At 48.8% G+C, this 15,511-nt stretch overlaps 1 protein-coding gene across 9 annotated transcripts in view; it reads left to right on the forward strand.

Moving 5' to 3' along the window:
* Window positions 1-4,355: 4,355 nt before the first annotated feature.
* The window catches only part of TRAF3 (TNF receptor associated factor 3), a 116,091-nt gene continuing 104,935 nt past the window's right edge, over window positions 4,356-15,511 (forward strand). For 4 of the 9 annotated variants that reach the window (XM_049706340.1, XM_049706341.1, XM_033420700.2 and 1 more), the window contains exon 1: window positions 4,359-4,618. The gene's annotated coding sequence lies outside the window, so the exon portion shown is untranslated. Of the gene's footprint in view, window positions 4,619-15,511 lie in introns of all 9 variants that reach the window. The other 5 variants (XM_049706343.1, XM_049706345.1, XM_049706346.1 and 2 more) reach the window with 2 other exon arrangements.

Consider the following 15,511-nt stretch of genomic DNA (forward strand, 5'->3'; position numbering starts at 1 on the left):
CCTCCCTCCTTCCCCTCCTCTTCTCTAGCTTTGGTCGCAGCTCTTGTTATAGATTCGCTTGTGATTTGTTTATTTGGTCTACACCTGCTAGAAGGTAAACTCCCAAAGGACAAGCGGTTCGTTGGTTTCATGCTAGCAGAGAGCTGGGCAGGGGTCGTGCTCAGCAAGCAGGTCTTGACCAAATGAACTGAGGGACCAGGGGAAGGTGGAGTAAGCTGTTTTGATCCAGCATCATGTGATATTTCAGGCTTGTCCTCACCAGCCTGGAGAGAGGAGGAAGGGCACCGCAGTTGCACTTGTTCGTAGTTAGATGGCATATTGCAGCTTGGACGATTTAGAACCCTTGTACTTTAAACAGCTGGTCTCGTTAATCCAAGACTTGATTTGGACCCGATAACCTTCTCCCTCATTTCTAATGTGCTGGGAGGAGCAGAGCTCACTTTGGGTGCTGCCGGGGTGGGAGGAGCTGGGTCCCCCGAGGGCACTGCTCCACCAGCCACTGGCTTTTGTTTGCTGAGCAGGGTCTGCCAGCTAAGGCCGGAGCTGAGTTGTGGGGGGACAAAGAGGCTATGAGGAGCCCACCTGGGGGAGAGGGACGGTGACCGCAAAGGCAGGTGGAGCCTCTGAATGGGATTGTAAGGCAGGCGCTCAGCTTCTCATGGGTTTCATGAGTTTGCTGTGAGAGCTTGCTGCCAACCCTCTCCCCGTCTCCCATGGGGCCTGCAGTAAAGTGCCCCCCTTTCTTGGTGGAGTTGAATTTATTTTTCGGAAGCGAAGTGTGGGTGTGGGGTTCTAGTCAAGGCTGCCTGTGGGAAGCTGGCCTTTACCTGGGGCTCATGTACTCCTGAAGGACTGGGGAAGTGCCAGAGCTGCTGGTGGTGGTGGTGTGTGTGTGTGCGTGCGTGTGTGTGTGTGTGTGTGTGAGCGTGCACACAAATTCCAAACCAGGTTTCCCTGAAATGAGGATACCTTCATCTTCCCAAGAGGCCCACAGAAATGAGAGAAAATTAAAACTTTCTGTGGCCAGTTATACAAATCTCCCACCTTGCCTTCCCTTCTCTCATCACTTGCACGAAACCCGTGGCTGTGTTTGCATACCCACCCTTAGGCCTCCTGGGCCTCTCCAGGCCCCATTTCCTCTGCATTTGTTTTTGGCCATCCCTGTCCGGAGAAGGGGCACCTCTGCTGTTAGCCAGGGTCTACTTGAAGGACTGGGCTGGGCAGCGGAGGGGGGCTGGAGTCCTTGGCTTTGCAGCCCAGCACCGCAGTGCACACTCACGATGGAGCAGGAGGGAGAGGGGTGCTTTCCCACGATGACCACCCCCAAACGCCGGGCCACTTCCACCATCTTCAGCAGCTGTTTTAGTTTATGATAGTGTTCTCAAACTTCAGGTCATGAACCAACAGTGAGTTAAGAGAGTCACAAGCAGCATTAAAAAATAAATGGAATGGAATAGAAAATAACAGAGTACATCCCATGTTTGAGATTAAGCATTGTTATATATGTGTGTGTATAAATGCACATGTGTTATACACAAGGGGTTTGTAACGCAAAGTGTATTCAAAAAGTTTGGAAGCCACCTGTCTGAACAATTGGTGGAACTCTTTTTGATTCTGCCAGGTGCCAAGGCCCACCTGAGGTGGTATTTCATACGTTTCAGTGGGAGAAGTTGCTAGCCCTTTTCAGCCCAAGACAGAACCACGGGAGCTGATGGTCTCAGAGTGGGGAGGTGTCACTTGCGTGTCTGATCATCACACTCGGGGAGAGATCTGATGAAACCGCTCTCGTAGGCCTGAAGACCCCTTACACTAAACAGTGGATACCTTCTCCTCCTCTCTGGAAGACAGACAGGAATGGCTTCTGAGCCATTGTTCTTGAGTCACTCTAATATCTGTGTGCACTGCTCCCAGAAATGCAGCAAACAGAACACGTAATGCTACATAAATTCCTGCGAGAAATTTCTTTGTCCAGAAATGGTGTCAGCTTGTTGTTACACGTTGCCATAGGGAACAGAGAGCTCTGCCTTTGAAATGCAGCGAGGAGAGCTGTGATTGGCTCTCCTCGCTGCTCATCACGGCTGCCCAGCGGCCGAAACTGCGGAGGACAGAACGCCCGCCCCCAAAGCCGTTGCCCTGTTTGGGGCAAACTTCTTTGTGCTGCTCCCCCTCCAATTCCCCAAAGCAGGGGATCCAGAACTGCTCAGACGGTTGGAGGAAAGAAAGAAGGGGGAGGAAGGGGAAGAAGAGAAGGAGCAGGTCCTCACTCCCCAGCAGAGGGCTCAACCACGGCTTGTACCTCAATCTATTCATTCTGAATGCTGCTTGATACTGCTTTGGTAGAGGATAAAACGAGTTGTAGAAAACCTCTCTGACGGGTCTTTGAAACTTCTACCTTGTTGCTTATTTTAAAAGAACCAAGAATAGTCCAGCCTAGAGAATTTTTGGCAAACTCTGATTTTGGCAAAGGCTTGAAAAGATCCCAATATAGTGTGAGGCAGGAGGTGGGAGTGTGACCCGGCTGAGTGTCCCAGGACTGTGGCCTGAGCAGGCCTGGGGACCTGGGAGGAGATGGGCGGATACACAGAGGCCTGGGAGCCGGGGGTGTGGGAAGCAGTGTGGACCCTGCCCTTTGAGGGCAGGGTCTTTATGGCTTCTGACAGGCAGGAAAGGACACCCAAAGCTCTGGAGAGGAAGCCACGGAGAGGGAAGGAAGGAGGCGCTCATCTGGTGACCCAGGTTCGGGTTGGAGCCCAGGAGTCTGTGTGAGAGGGTTGGCTGGGGTTGGCCTGTCGCCCTGACATGGGTGCTGGGGGAACAACAGCCATCTTGGGGTCTCTGTCTGAACTCAGCTGTGCCCTTTCAGTGGCCCAAGCAGGGGCGCTGCTGTAGCCTGGCCGAGTCCCCACCTCTGTGACTGGAGAACAAGTACCAGTCGGGCTGATGGGGCCAGAGCCGTGGACTGTCGAGGGTTCTGGAATGTTCCACAGAGGAAGTCTCCAGAGGAGATGCTGGATTTCCTGCCTCTATTCAACAAGTCATTGGAGAAATATAAGAAGGGAGCCTGGCTTAAGCTGGTCACACAGGTCTCAGCGCTGGTCTGCGGGTCTTTATGAGCCTTCCTGAGCAGAGAAAAAGGAAACATCATTCCATCTCCTCAGTGTTAACTTGTAAACTTGTGCAGAGGTGGCCTTGCTCTTTGGTTGGCCTGGAGCCTCGCAGAGACAGGCCGTCCATTGTGCCCCATCTTGCCAGGCCCAGCCGGACTGGACACCGTCTTAGAGGACCATGGGGAATCCTTCATGATTTGGGGGGGCAGAGGGCCGAGGCCCCTGGAGAAGTAAGTGCCCTGGCTCTGGAGGCTGCACACGCCCCTGAAGGCGTGGGGTCCAGGGAGGAGAGGGGTGCGCGGGGCAGCAGGATCTCTGTCCTGGGGCCCCAGGCCAGCTTATGGCAAACTGGCCACACTCTTCGCACTTGACCAAGACACAACTTCCTGGGTGTGGGAGGACCCCAGGGAGCAAGGAAATGCCAACCAAAACAACGCTGAGACAGCTCCCCGCTTAGTGAAGGAGATCAGGGCCCAGATGTCGCAAGTCTCCTTCAGCTCCACCACCTGCTCGTGCGGACGAGAGGGAACGAGTGTAGGAGCGAGTGTGTATGTGTGAGAGTGTGCCGTGTGCATGGGTGTGAGGGAGCGTGGGTGTGTGAATGCGTGTACAAGTGTGAGAGCACGTGATCGTGTCTGTGACCAAGTGTGTCTCCGAGAGCGTGTGAACATGTGTCTGTGAGAGTATGCATGTCTTGTGAGCATGTGTGTCTGAGTGTGAGGGACAGTGTGTAAGAACGCATGTTGGCTGAGTGTGTCTGAGCCTGTGTCTGTGAGTAGTTGTGTGAGACTGTGTGTTGAATGTGTGTCCGTGTGCGTGTGACCGAGAGTGGCTGCCCTGCTGAACCGGGTGACGCCATCGCTCCCGACTGCGAGGGGACCTGCACCTTTCGGGCCCCCACGAGGCTCGCGTGGCTTTTCGACCCGGAAAGGGGTGGAGGCCCGGGGTGAGGGCCGCGCGGAGCCGGGGGGGGCGGGCGGCAGGGGGGGCGGGAGGGCGCGCGGCGGCTGGCAGGCGCTGGAGGCGCCCGAGGCCGCCCCCGCCCGCGCCGTGGCGGCGTTGCTAAGGCCGGCCGACTGGCGCCGGGCTGGAGGGCTTAGCAACGGGAGGCGGGTGCGCGCGGGCCGGGCGGGTGCGCGCGGGGCCGCGGCCCGTGGGGCCGGCCGCGCTCGCGGGCTCCCGCAGCTCCCACGCGTGCGCGCGCGCGGGGCCTGGCGGCGGGGGCGGGGCGGGCGCGCGCCGGGGCGCGCTCCAGCGGCCGGCGGGGATTTCCAGCGCGCGAGAGGAAGTGCCTGCGAGAGGGTGCGTGAGGGCGAGGGAGCGCGGCGCGGCGCGGCCGCCGCGTGCGCGAGCCGGGTTGCAGCCCAGCAGGGACTTTCCAGCCGGCGGCGGCGGCGGCCGCCGGCCCTTCCCCGCCCCCCGACATGGGGCTGCCCGGGGAGCAGGACGCTGCGGACCGCGGCGGAGGACGCGCCCAGCGCCCCTGAGCCGGCCGAGCGGCGCGGACGCGGGTAAGGGGCCCGGCGGGTGGCGGGCGGCGGACGGCTCCATCCCCGGCGGCTCCATCCCGCGCCCTCGGCGGCGGGCGGGCCCGGGGCCGGTCGGCGCGGGGCCGGGGCGGCGCAGGCCCGGCGCCCGGCGGCGAGTGCCCGGTACGGCACCGCCTCGCCCCAGCCCCAGCCCGGGCCCGCCCGCCCCCCGGACGCCTCAACTTCGGGAAACTTTGTCCTCCGGCCAGGCCCGGCCGGGGCCCGCGGGCCGGGGCTCCCGCAGCTTTTCAGGAAACGGGGCGCCGAGGCCTCTTGGAAACGTGACCCCCCCATCGGGGTGGCGAGAAATCAGCATCTCCTGCGAGGCTGTGTGTTGCGGGGTGAGGAGCGGACCGATTCGGGTGTCTACATAGCCGAACGTGTTCACCCTGGGCTGGCTTAGGTTTTTTTTTTTTTTTTTTAAAGCCATTATTTAAAAGTTTATACTGAGTCATTCCTCTGCAGATGAACCTCTGATTCATAATCGGAGAGCTGCAGTGGCCTCGGTGGCAGGCGGGTACTGGGATCCAGTTTGGGGCGAAATGCACACATTCCGCCTTTGGTTAATTGCTCCTGCACACTTTGCCACGTTTTCACTGTCACCCCGTTGGGGACATCTATTTAATATTTAGGCCTTTAGAAAGAATTCCGTGTGGAAGAATATTCTTTACCTTTCACTTGAAAACATAGCAGCAAAATGGAAATGAATGATGTGTTGTGGACGTGCTTTGAAATAAGAAGCCTTCATATAATTGTCCATTTGAAGGAAGCAATTTTTTTTTAACATCTGTATTGGAGTATAATTGCTTTACATTGTTGTGTTTCTGCTTTATAACAAAGTGAATCAGCTATACGTATACATATGTCCCCTCCCTCTTGCGTCTCCCTCCCTCCCACCCTCCCTATCCCACCCCTCTAGGTGGTCACAAAGCACGGAGCTGCTCTCCCTGTGCTCTGCGGCTGCTTCCCACTAGCTATCTGTTTTACATTTGGTAGTGTGTATATGTCCATGCCACTCTCTCACTTCGTCCCAGCTTACCCTTCCGCCTCCCCGTGTCCTCAAGTCCATTCTCTACGTCTGCGTCTTTATTCCTGTCTGAAGGAAGCAATTTTATTTCATGTTTTTCGTATTAAGCCGTGAATCAGTTTTCAGAATGAGATGGGGAGTGTGTGTGTGTGTGTGTGTGTGTGTTATTTATTCATTTATTTTTGTGGAGTCATAAAGGCTGTATTGAGTAGCGTTGTCGCCGCTTCTTAATTTACATTCACAGCATACAGCTGAGGAGGAGCCATAATTTTTTTTTCCCCTAGCATTTGCTGGTGAAGCTTTTGGAAATGTTGTGTTCTGTAATCTTGTATATGTCTATAAAATCCTTATCTAAAGAAACGACCAGGTGGACCATCAGTTGGTGCTAAAGTCTTCTTTCACCTCTTTGAAAATGGCCTGTTTAAAAGGCTGCATCATATGTAGGATGTCTGGCAAAAGAGTGTACGTTCGTTTTTCAAATGAAAGGAAATACTTGTGTTTTCACCGTGTGGTGACAATATGTATACTGAGAATTAGTCCAAGGTGAAAAATTCTTTGGCCAAAACAAAAATAAGCCTTATCAGTGTGAAAACTGTAAAATACATGAGATTGGAAATCTGGTGAGTAGGTGCTCAGGACAGAAACCCTGACAGACCTGGGATTCCCACATCACTAGTTAAAATCAGACCTTATCAGGGATGAGGTTTAAGATGTAAGGTGTCTCACCCAGACGCCATCTGTTCCAACTGTCACAATGCAGAAGCCGGGAAAGCAGAGAGCTGGCAGGGAGAATTCCAGCTTTTTTTTTTTTTTTTTTTTTAGACGTTCATGTGAATTTTTCTGTGAGGGGAAGAAGACCAATTATTTTCCTTGGATGCTATCCATTAATTTTGGAATTAATAAGATGGCCTCACTCCTTGTAAAGCAGGGTGTAAAGACCTTCCACTGGAAACAGGCAATAGCAGTGGCCAGTTGTTTCTGTTAATACCATCAAAATATTCCTGCTCTTGTTCGTGCCTCGAAGAGAGTCCTTCGTTTAACTGAAACATCTGAGCTGCTTCTTGCTGTTCTCCCGTGTTTGGGATTTTGATTCCGTAAACAGCCCTGCTAGAATCCCTTTAATTGTTCACTGTGCAAAGCGAGAAGGGCCTTGGGGGTGGGGTGGGGGGTGGGCGGTGTCAGGATAGATGTGCTAGTAAGCTGAAGGATGAGAATGATTTATCACTCTCTTAAAGTCCTTTTTTATGATGTTAAAGCTGTACTTCAAGAAAAACTGTCACTGCGGTGTTGCAAGTCTAGGCTAGCGCAAGCAAGCAAAGGAAATTGCGTTAAATTTGCCCATCTCTATTTTCTCATCTTTGTAGAGCAAGACTCTCCAAACGGCAAGTGATCTAACCTATCAAATGTTATGCAATAGCTGAGTTTCCTTGTAATGGTCAATTTAAGAACTTAACTTAGCAGAGGAGATCTCTTATGGCCAAGGCCTCTGCATCAATTCCATGGAATCAGGACCCCCCCCCCCACATGCTTCTTTACAAGTGTTTATAGAGGAAGAAAAATTATTATTATTATTTTTTTTTGCTGGGGAAGGAGAGTCATAATATTGACTTCAGATACAGAGAGAAACTAGGAAGAGAGCTACAAAGTGAGAAAGAAGGAGGTGAGGCCAGTGGATTTGGAAGACGACCAGGGAGAGGCAGCCGAGGCCTAAATGTGGAGATGATGCTTAGACTAGTTCCGGGCAGAAGGAACGAAGCTAGTGTGAGAGAGGGCCGGATGCCTGCGGGCAGGAGGGCAGTAGAGAGAGGTGAATGGGGATGGGGTGTCTTGTGCCACAGCAGCAGACTTTGGGTCCAAAGGAGCTCATGGAGGTAGAAGACAATGCAATTTTAAACAGAAAACATTGTATGTGCTTGTGTAATATCTATTATTCATAAAAAATCTAAAAAATACAAAATGCCTTTCCCATTTTGGAGGGCCTTTACTAACTGGTCTGCACAGCACTATTCTACACATAGTGAGGGGTGGGGGACTGACCAGTCTAGGAAGGAGAAGGTGAGATTTTTTTATCATTAAGCATGAAAACCTCTTGGGGGCCAGAATTGCTTGTCTCCCTATGCAGACACTTTGGGGTGAGGCTGGCAGGTGGTGAGATGTCATAAATGCAGGTGACTGTGTTGGTTTCTGTCAACTCCGGAAATCAGGTGGGAATCTCTTGCTGAATTCTGTATTCTTCGAGATAAGTAGATCGTTAACTGGGGTTTGGGAGTCTTTTTCTCATTTAATTTGATGTTCAATGAATGTGCCTTGAGTTCTCATTATGTTCTAGTTATTGCGCTAAGTTGAGGGAGATACTGCACCTGCCTTTGAGGGCATGGTCTGCAGAAGTCCGGGGCATCTTGGCCCCTGTGCGTGGTGAAGGAGATGCCAGAAACCAGTGGGTATTTGACTGAGGTAGCACCAGGACTGAAGCCTGTGCCAGGGAGGGTGAGGAAGAATGAAGATTTCACCACCCTGCCCTCAGGGAGCTGGCTGCTCAGCGAGAGGGTGAAGACCCACTAGGAAGAAGCTAGAGAAGTCATACAGTGTAGGCTAGTGGGTTGTGCAGAGGACTGGAGGTATGGTGGAAGTTCAGGAAAGGGAAGGACAGCTCCTGGCTGGCGGGGGCAGCCAGGGAAGGCTTCTGGGAAGTGGGCGTTGAGACCCAGTGTCGGGAAGGCAGGTGCCATGGGCCCATCCGGGGCCTCTTGCAGGGCCCTGAGAATGGCAAGAAGAGGATTTCTCCCCTCCTGGCTTTGTTTTGGTAGCGTGGCATCTGACATGTGCAGTCCTGTTGCTTCTTGCCAGTAGATACAGTCCTGGTGATGCTACTGGTCAGTGGGTTTCCGGTCGTGATGTTTCCCGTGCTGTCCTCTGGCGCCTGCCAGGCCCTTTGTGACCCGGAGCTCAAGCGGGTCGGGAGGTCTGCCCCACGATGGGCCTGGTCTATGGTGGGGAACAGAGCAGTGGGCCCCAACCTGGGCAGCAGCACTTTGCTGTCCCTGATGTTTCTCGTTGTAGATAGAAAGTATCAAAAGGTAGTGGCGGGCTTCCCTGGTGGCGCAGTGGGTGAGAGTCCGCCTGCCGATGCAGGGGACACGGGATCATGTCCCGGTCCGGGAAAATCCCACATGCCGCGGAGCGGCTGGGCCCGTGAGCCATGGCCGCTGAGCCTGCGCGTCCGGAGCCTGTGCTCCGCAACGGGAGAGGCCACAACAGTGAGGGGCCCGCGTACCGGGGAAAAAAAAAAAAAAAAAAAAGGTGGTGGCGAGGGGAGGGGTGTAAATGTAGATTTCCCCCCAAATCTACTGCTGTGTCATCCATGCTGAAGTGACCTAAATCTCTTTAATTCGCAAGAAATAAAAAAGTGCCCTGTAATTTCATTTCATGGTTTACTTTTTCCTAGCGTTTGCTCCATTTTTTTTTTTCGGCCTCGACGCGAGGCTTGTGGGATCTTAGTTCCCTGACCAGGGATTGAACCCTGGGCCCTAGGCAGTGAAAGCGCAGAGCCCTAACCACTGGACCGCCAGGGAATTCCCGACTCCATGTTTTTTTTCTCCATGTTTTTTTAATGGAGGTTATTTGGTAACTTTTATGAGGCCATTCTACCAAGAAAGATATCATGCCTGCTGTTCTGATATCCTGATTTCCTTTCCAATTAAAACACTGATTCTATGGCAAAACCTAAAAGCGTATTTGTTGGAAACTTCGTTTCTTTAAGTGGAGAGAAAAGCTAAATTGACTAACTGATTGGGATAATGTCATCTTTAGGACAACAGTAGCATCAAAATACTAAAACATTAGTTTCCGGGAGTCATAATTACAGTGAAGGTTTTCAGAGACTGACTTTGTACCCTGGAAGGTTAATGTCCAATAGGAGGCCTGCATACACTTGAGGTGATGAGGTGCTGGCCAGGCCCCCACTCCCCCCCAGGACCTGGCACATGGTGGACTGACCCTCCATCAATGTTTGTGTTCAGAATCTGCAGGTTTGGGAAGGAAGAGGGGTGTGACAGATGCCCACACAGTGGCTCCATGTGGCTTGGCATACGTGTCTGCAGGTGGGTGTGCCCTGGAGCTGGCCTCCCTTGACTGTGCTTCCGCTCCCCCCACCTCTCATCCCCTGTTCTGATGGTGCTTAGCTCCCTGGTTTGTTGCGTTAGGGGGCTTGTAAGATGGGAGGCTTCATTTGACATTTTAACTTTCGTGGGTGCGTAGCCTGATGTTTGAAATGTTATTATAGGGTAAATTAAGTGTTTTGGTTTCAGAAGGCTTTTTTGTGTGAGAAAGGGCATGGCATGGTTTTAGTGCAGTATGTCTCAAACCCTCGATAGGAGTCTAAGCCCATTAAAGTTTTATCTTAAAATTGAATAGGACTTTTGCATTGTACTCAGTAATATGTCCCCCCCAGGTTCTGAGTACATTCGATTCTCCAAAAGATGCATTGTGTTCATCCTTGGCTTCCCTAGGATCTGTGAGGGGTCCCCTGGCATTCCTACCATGTGTCCTTGGGGCTGTCCACCCCCTCACTTGAGAAGTGTGGGCATGGTGGAAGGCACCAGCTTTAAAGATCTGAATCCCAGTCCTGCCCTCTGTACACACTAGCAGAACAACCCTGGGCAAGGCTGCTGGGCCTCTCTGAGTTGGTTTATCCATCTGTAAAATGGGATGGATAGCACCATGTACAGACTTGCTTCTTATGAATGAAATGGACAAGAAAGCCTTCTACTGATGTCAATTTTCATAGTAATAGAGGGTTGAGATGTAATGGAGTAAGAGCGTTAAGATCTTAGAATATAAACATAACATGTCAGATCTCGGTGGGGGCTGTAGAGATTTTCTAGTTGAGTTCCCTCTTTTTATATGGGAGGCAGCTGAGGCTCAGAGTGTTTGCGTAAGTAACTCTCCCAAGTCAGATCGTTATCTGGCAAAGCAGGGACTATTCACCCAGAGTAGTGGTTTTTTGGGTTTTTTTTTTTTTCCCCTTGCAGTCTTCATTTTTCCAAGATTGGCCCCAGGGAAGCTGCTTGGCCTCTAATTCCAACTTGGGATAATTGAAAATTATTTAATCAACACACATTTTTTTGAGAACTTACCCAGGAGCTATGCTAGTTGCCAAAGCTAAAAAGTAAAGTAAGATGCTGTATGATCACTACCCTCAAGGAGCTTCTGTGAGATGAGTAAGCCAGAAGAACCATTTGGTTACAGCACAGTGTGGTGGGTGCCATGGTGGTAGGACAGAGGCGCTGTGGGAGCGCGGAGGTGTTTTCCAAGGGGGGGTGAGCGTGCGCAGAAGGAAGGAGCGTGTCAGGGGACCTGTGAGCCTGCAGAGGCTCCCTGTGGCTGCCGTTCAGGGGACAGGGCTCCGGAGAAGGGAACTGCCTGCCTTGGGGTGCCACCTTGGTGCCAACCTAACTTTTGAGGGAAGAATCATCCCCGTTTTACAGATGAGGAAAAGGAAGAGCATCGGGCCTGTTGGGCTCTATTATAGAGTTCGTGTTTTCATCACTGTGCTCTGTGGTCAGTTTAAGCTGAATTACAATCCGGTTTTAGATTTTGTTCTTATTCTAGACTTTTTAGTTTTGCTTTCAGATTCTAGATGTTTTAGTTTTGCTGCTATATAGTGCTTTTAAAAAGACACTGTGTATTTTTCCAGAATATATATATATATAGATAGATAGATAGATAGATAGATAGATAGATATAGATATAGTGTGTGTGTGTGTGTGTGTGGTACGCGGGCCTCTCACTGCTGCGGCCCCTCCCGCCGCGGAGCACAGGCTCCGGACGCGCAGGCTCAGCGGCCATGGCTCACGTGCCCAGCCGCTCTGCGGCACGTCGACCCTCCCGGACTGGGGCACGAACCCGCGTCCCCTGCATCAGCAGGCGGACTCCCAACCACTGCGCCACCAGGGAAGCCCCAGCATATATTTTTCATGCGGCCTTTCCTTTCCTCCAACATCTGTTTTGCCTGTATCGACTTACTTTTCCAGGTGGTACTCCATTTCGTCTCTCTGTTTTGAGTTATTTTCTTAGAGCAGCAACATTGCATTCCACATCCTTTAATAAGTTCAGTTAAGGCGTTCTTTACCCTGTGGTTCTCGCGGAGGAAAGGCCCCAAACTTGACTTACTAATGTGTTTTCTTTCTCCTTTCTCTCTCTTAATTTACATTTAAACCGGTAGTCTAGTAATAATGATAGAATTTAGTCATTATATTTTTACAAGGTTTTACAAATATTAGCTCATTAGTGGTGAACAAGTCCTGGAGGCCTGGTCACTCTGTAGAGAGCTGGTTACAGCCAGCATAGGCAGCTTTCCACCCATTCATCTGGAATTTAATTATAACTGCGGATTGCTTATGGGAATACGAGTTAAAGGCAATGAAGCCTTCTCCACAATTAGCAGGGAAATTATGTCATTGGCTATTTTGGAGAAGATTTTACATGGCTCTTCTGCTAGAACCACTGTAAAGTTTTGAACACGGAACCAGGAAGGGTCGTGATGGCTGGACTGAGGTGAGGGGACTTGTTTCATAGCCATCTGTACCTGCTCCAGGGAGGGCTGTGAGTAAGGGGACACAGCTGGACACTGAGGCCTAGATGACGAGCTTCTTAAGGACAGGGTCACTTCATCGTATTTTCACAGTCTGGCTTAAGATGTACTTAGGCCATCTTAGACAAATTTATGTATGAAAAGAGTATGGGTCTGAAGTCAGACCCAATTTGAATTCTGGTCCTTCCTTTAGCTAACTATGATAGTAAGTTCTTTATCCTTTCCGAACCTCAGTTTTCTCATCTGTGAAAAGGTAGTTGTGAGGACCGAAAGTGAGAATGTGAGTGAATGTGAGAACCTAGCATAGCATGAGTGGTAATTCCTTTCCCTCTTTCCTTTCCTGAGCGATTCCCTAAAGGGAGAACATGCCTTGTTAGCAAAGTGAATGATGGGCTCTCTTGGGAGTATGGCCTGGCCCTGGATGACAAGTAGGGGTAGAAGAAGCACATTATTGGACTGTCAAGAAATTATTTGTAACAAAGAATAAAATATCTGGAAACTAAAAATCACTGTATATTTGCAAAAAAAGGAATAAATGTCTATAGATAGGCCCTCACTTTTTTAGAAAAACAAATTTTACATATGATTTTTGATAAATTAAAAATTACATTTTAGGGCTTACCTGGTGGCGCAGTGGTTGAGAGTCCGCCTGCTGATGCAGGGGATGCGGGTTTGTGCCCCGGTCTGGGAAGATCCCACATGCCGCGGAGCGGCTGGGCCCGTGAGCCATGGCCACTGAGCCTGTGCGTCCGGAGCCTGTGCTCCGCAACGGGAGAGGCTACAACAGTGTGTGAGGCCCGCGTACTGCAAAAAAAAAAAAAAAAAAAAAATTACGTTTTAGTACGTTTTTCCCATTATTTAGCAGAATAATATTCTTAAATTCATTCCAATCTCTGTTCAAATATCACCTCTTCTAGGAGGTTTTCCCTGAACACCCTAGTTAAAATAGCCCATGCTGTCACTCTCTAGTCTCTTAACCTTGCTTTCTTAATTCATAGCAGAAAATTTTTTTTCGACACCTTAACCCAGTTACCAGGAGAGTGCCTGGAGTATGTTAGATACTCAAGTATTTGTATGAATCAATCAATCAATAAACTACAGTCCAACCAGATTTTCTTTTATTGAGGCAAAATTCACATAATGTTCAGTTAACTGTTTTAAAGTGTATAGTTCAGTGGTATGTAGTGTATTCATAATTTTGTGCAACCACTAGTTTCAAAACTTTTTCATCACTCTGTAAAAAAATCTGTACCCATTAAGTAATCATTCCCCATCCCCCCTTTCTTCTAATCTGATAATCTCTAATCTGCATTCTGTTGCTATAGATTTGCTTGTTCTGAGTATATCATATAAAAGGGATCATACAGCCCGTGACCTTTTGTGTCTAGCTTCTTTGACTTAGCATAACATTTTTGAGGTACATCCAAGGTGTAGCATGTATCAGTAGTTTGTTCCTTTTTTTGGCCAAATAATATTCCATTGTTTGTATATATCACTATTTATCCATTCATCCACTGTTGGACATTTGGATCGTTTTTACCTTTTGGCTATTATGAATAATGTTTACAAGTTTGTATGTAGACACAGTGTTTTCATTTCTCTTGGGTGATATATCTAGGAGTGAATTGCTGGGTCATGTGGTCATTCTGTGTCTAACTTGTTCCCACCTGCAATGTACGAGGGTTCCAGTTTCTGCACATCTTTGCCAACATTTATTTTGTTTTGTTTTGTCTTGATTAAAGCTATTTTAGTGGATATAAAATGGTATCTCATTGTCATTTGGTATTTCCTTAGCGACCGACCAATGATATTGAACATCTTTTCATTGTACATCTTTTTTGGAACAATGTCCCTTCAAGTCCTTTGCCCATTTTTTAGTTGGGTTGTTTGTCTTTTTTTTTTTTGACATGTTTGTTGAGTTGTAAGAGTTCTCTATATATTTTGGGTATTAAACCCTTAATAGATATATGACTGACAAATATTTTTTCCCATTCTGTAGGTTGTTTTTTCACATTCTTGATAGTGTCCTTTGATGCACAAAAGTTTTTAATTTTGTTGTTTTTGTTCCTTGTGCTTTTGGTATCAAACCTGAGAATCCATTGCCAAATCCAAGGTCATGAAGATTTACCCCTATATTTTATAGTTTCATCTCTTACATTTAGATCTTTGGTCCATTTTGAGTTAATTTTTGTATTTGGAATGAAGTAGGAGTCCCACTTCATTCTTTTGCATTTGATTATTCATTTGTCCCAGCACCGTTTGTTGAAGAGACTATTCTTTCCCCGTTGGATGGTATTGGCACCTTTGTTGGAAATAAATTAGCTGTGGGTGTTTGAATTTATTTCTGGACTCTCAGTTCTATTCCATTGGTCTATATGCCTGTCCTTCTGCCAGTAGCACACTGTTTTGATTATTGTAGCTTTGTAGAAAGTTTTGACGTAGTAAGTTTGAGAAGTGTGAGTCTTCCAACTTTATTTTTCTTTTTCAGTATTGCTTTGGCTACTTGGCACCTCTTGTAGCTCCATATTAATTTGAGGATCAGTTTTTCTCTTTCTGTAAAAAGGTCATTGGAAAAAATAATAAAAATAAATAAATAAATAAAAAAAATAAAAAAATAAAAAAAAAAAAGGTCATTGGAATTTTGACAGGGATTGCATTGAATCTGCTTTGGGGAATTGCCATGTAGTATTAAGTCTTCCAATTCATGACTATGGGATGGCTTTCTATTTATTTACACCTTTAATTTCTTTATTTTAAATAAATAACTAAATTTTTGGCTGCGTTGGGTCTTCATTGCTGCGTGTGGGCTTTCTCTAGTTGCAGCGAGAGGGGGCTGCTCTTCGTTGTGGTGTGCGGACTTCTCATTGCAGTGGCTTCTCTTGTGGAGCATGGGCTCTAGGCATGTGGGCTTCAGTAGTTGTGGTTCACAGGCTCAGTAGTTGTGGCTCACGGGCTCTAGAGCGCAGGCTCAGTAGTTGCGGCACATGGGTTTAGTTGCTCTGCGGCATGTGGGATCTTCCCAGACCAGGGCTCGAACCCGTGTCCCCTGAATTGGCAGGTGGATTCTTAACTGCTGTGCCGCCAGGGAAGTCCAACACCTTTAATTTCTTTCAGCAGGATTTTTTAGGTTCAGTATATAAATTTTTTACCTCCTTGGTTAAATTTATACCTGGGTATTTTATTCTTTTGGATGCTATTATAAATGGAATTGTTTCCTTAATTTTCTTTTTGAATTTTTTATTGCTGGTGTATAAAA

This window comes from Orcinus orca, chromosome 2 (assembly GCF_937001465.1).
Source record: "Orcinus orca chromosome 2, mOrcOrc1.1, whole genome shotgun sequence".
In the NCBI taxonomy this organism is placed as follows: Eukaryota; Metazoa; Chordata; class Mammalia; order Artiodactyla; family Delphinidae; genus Orcinus; species Orcinus orca.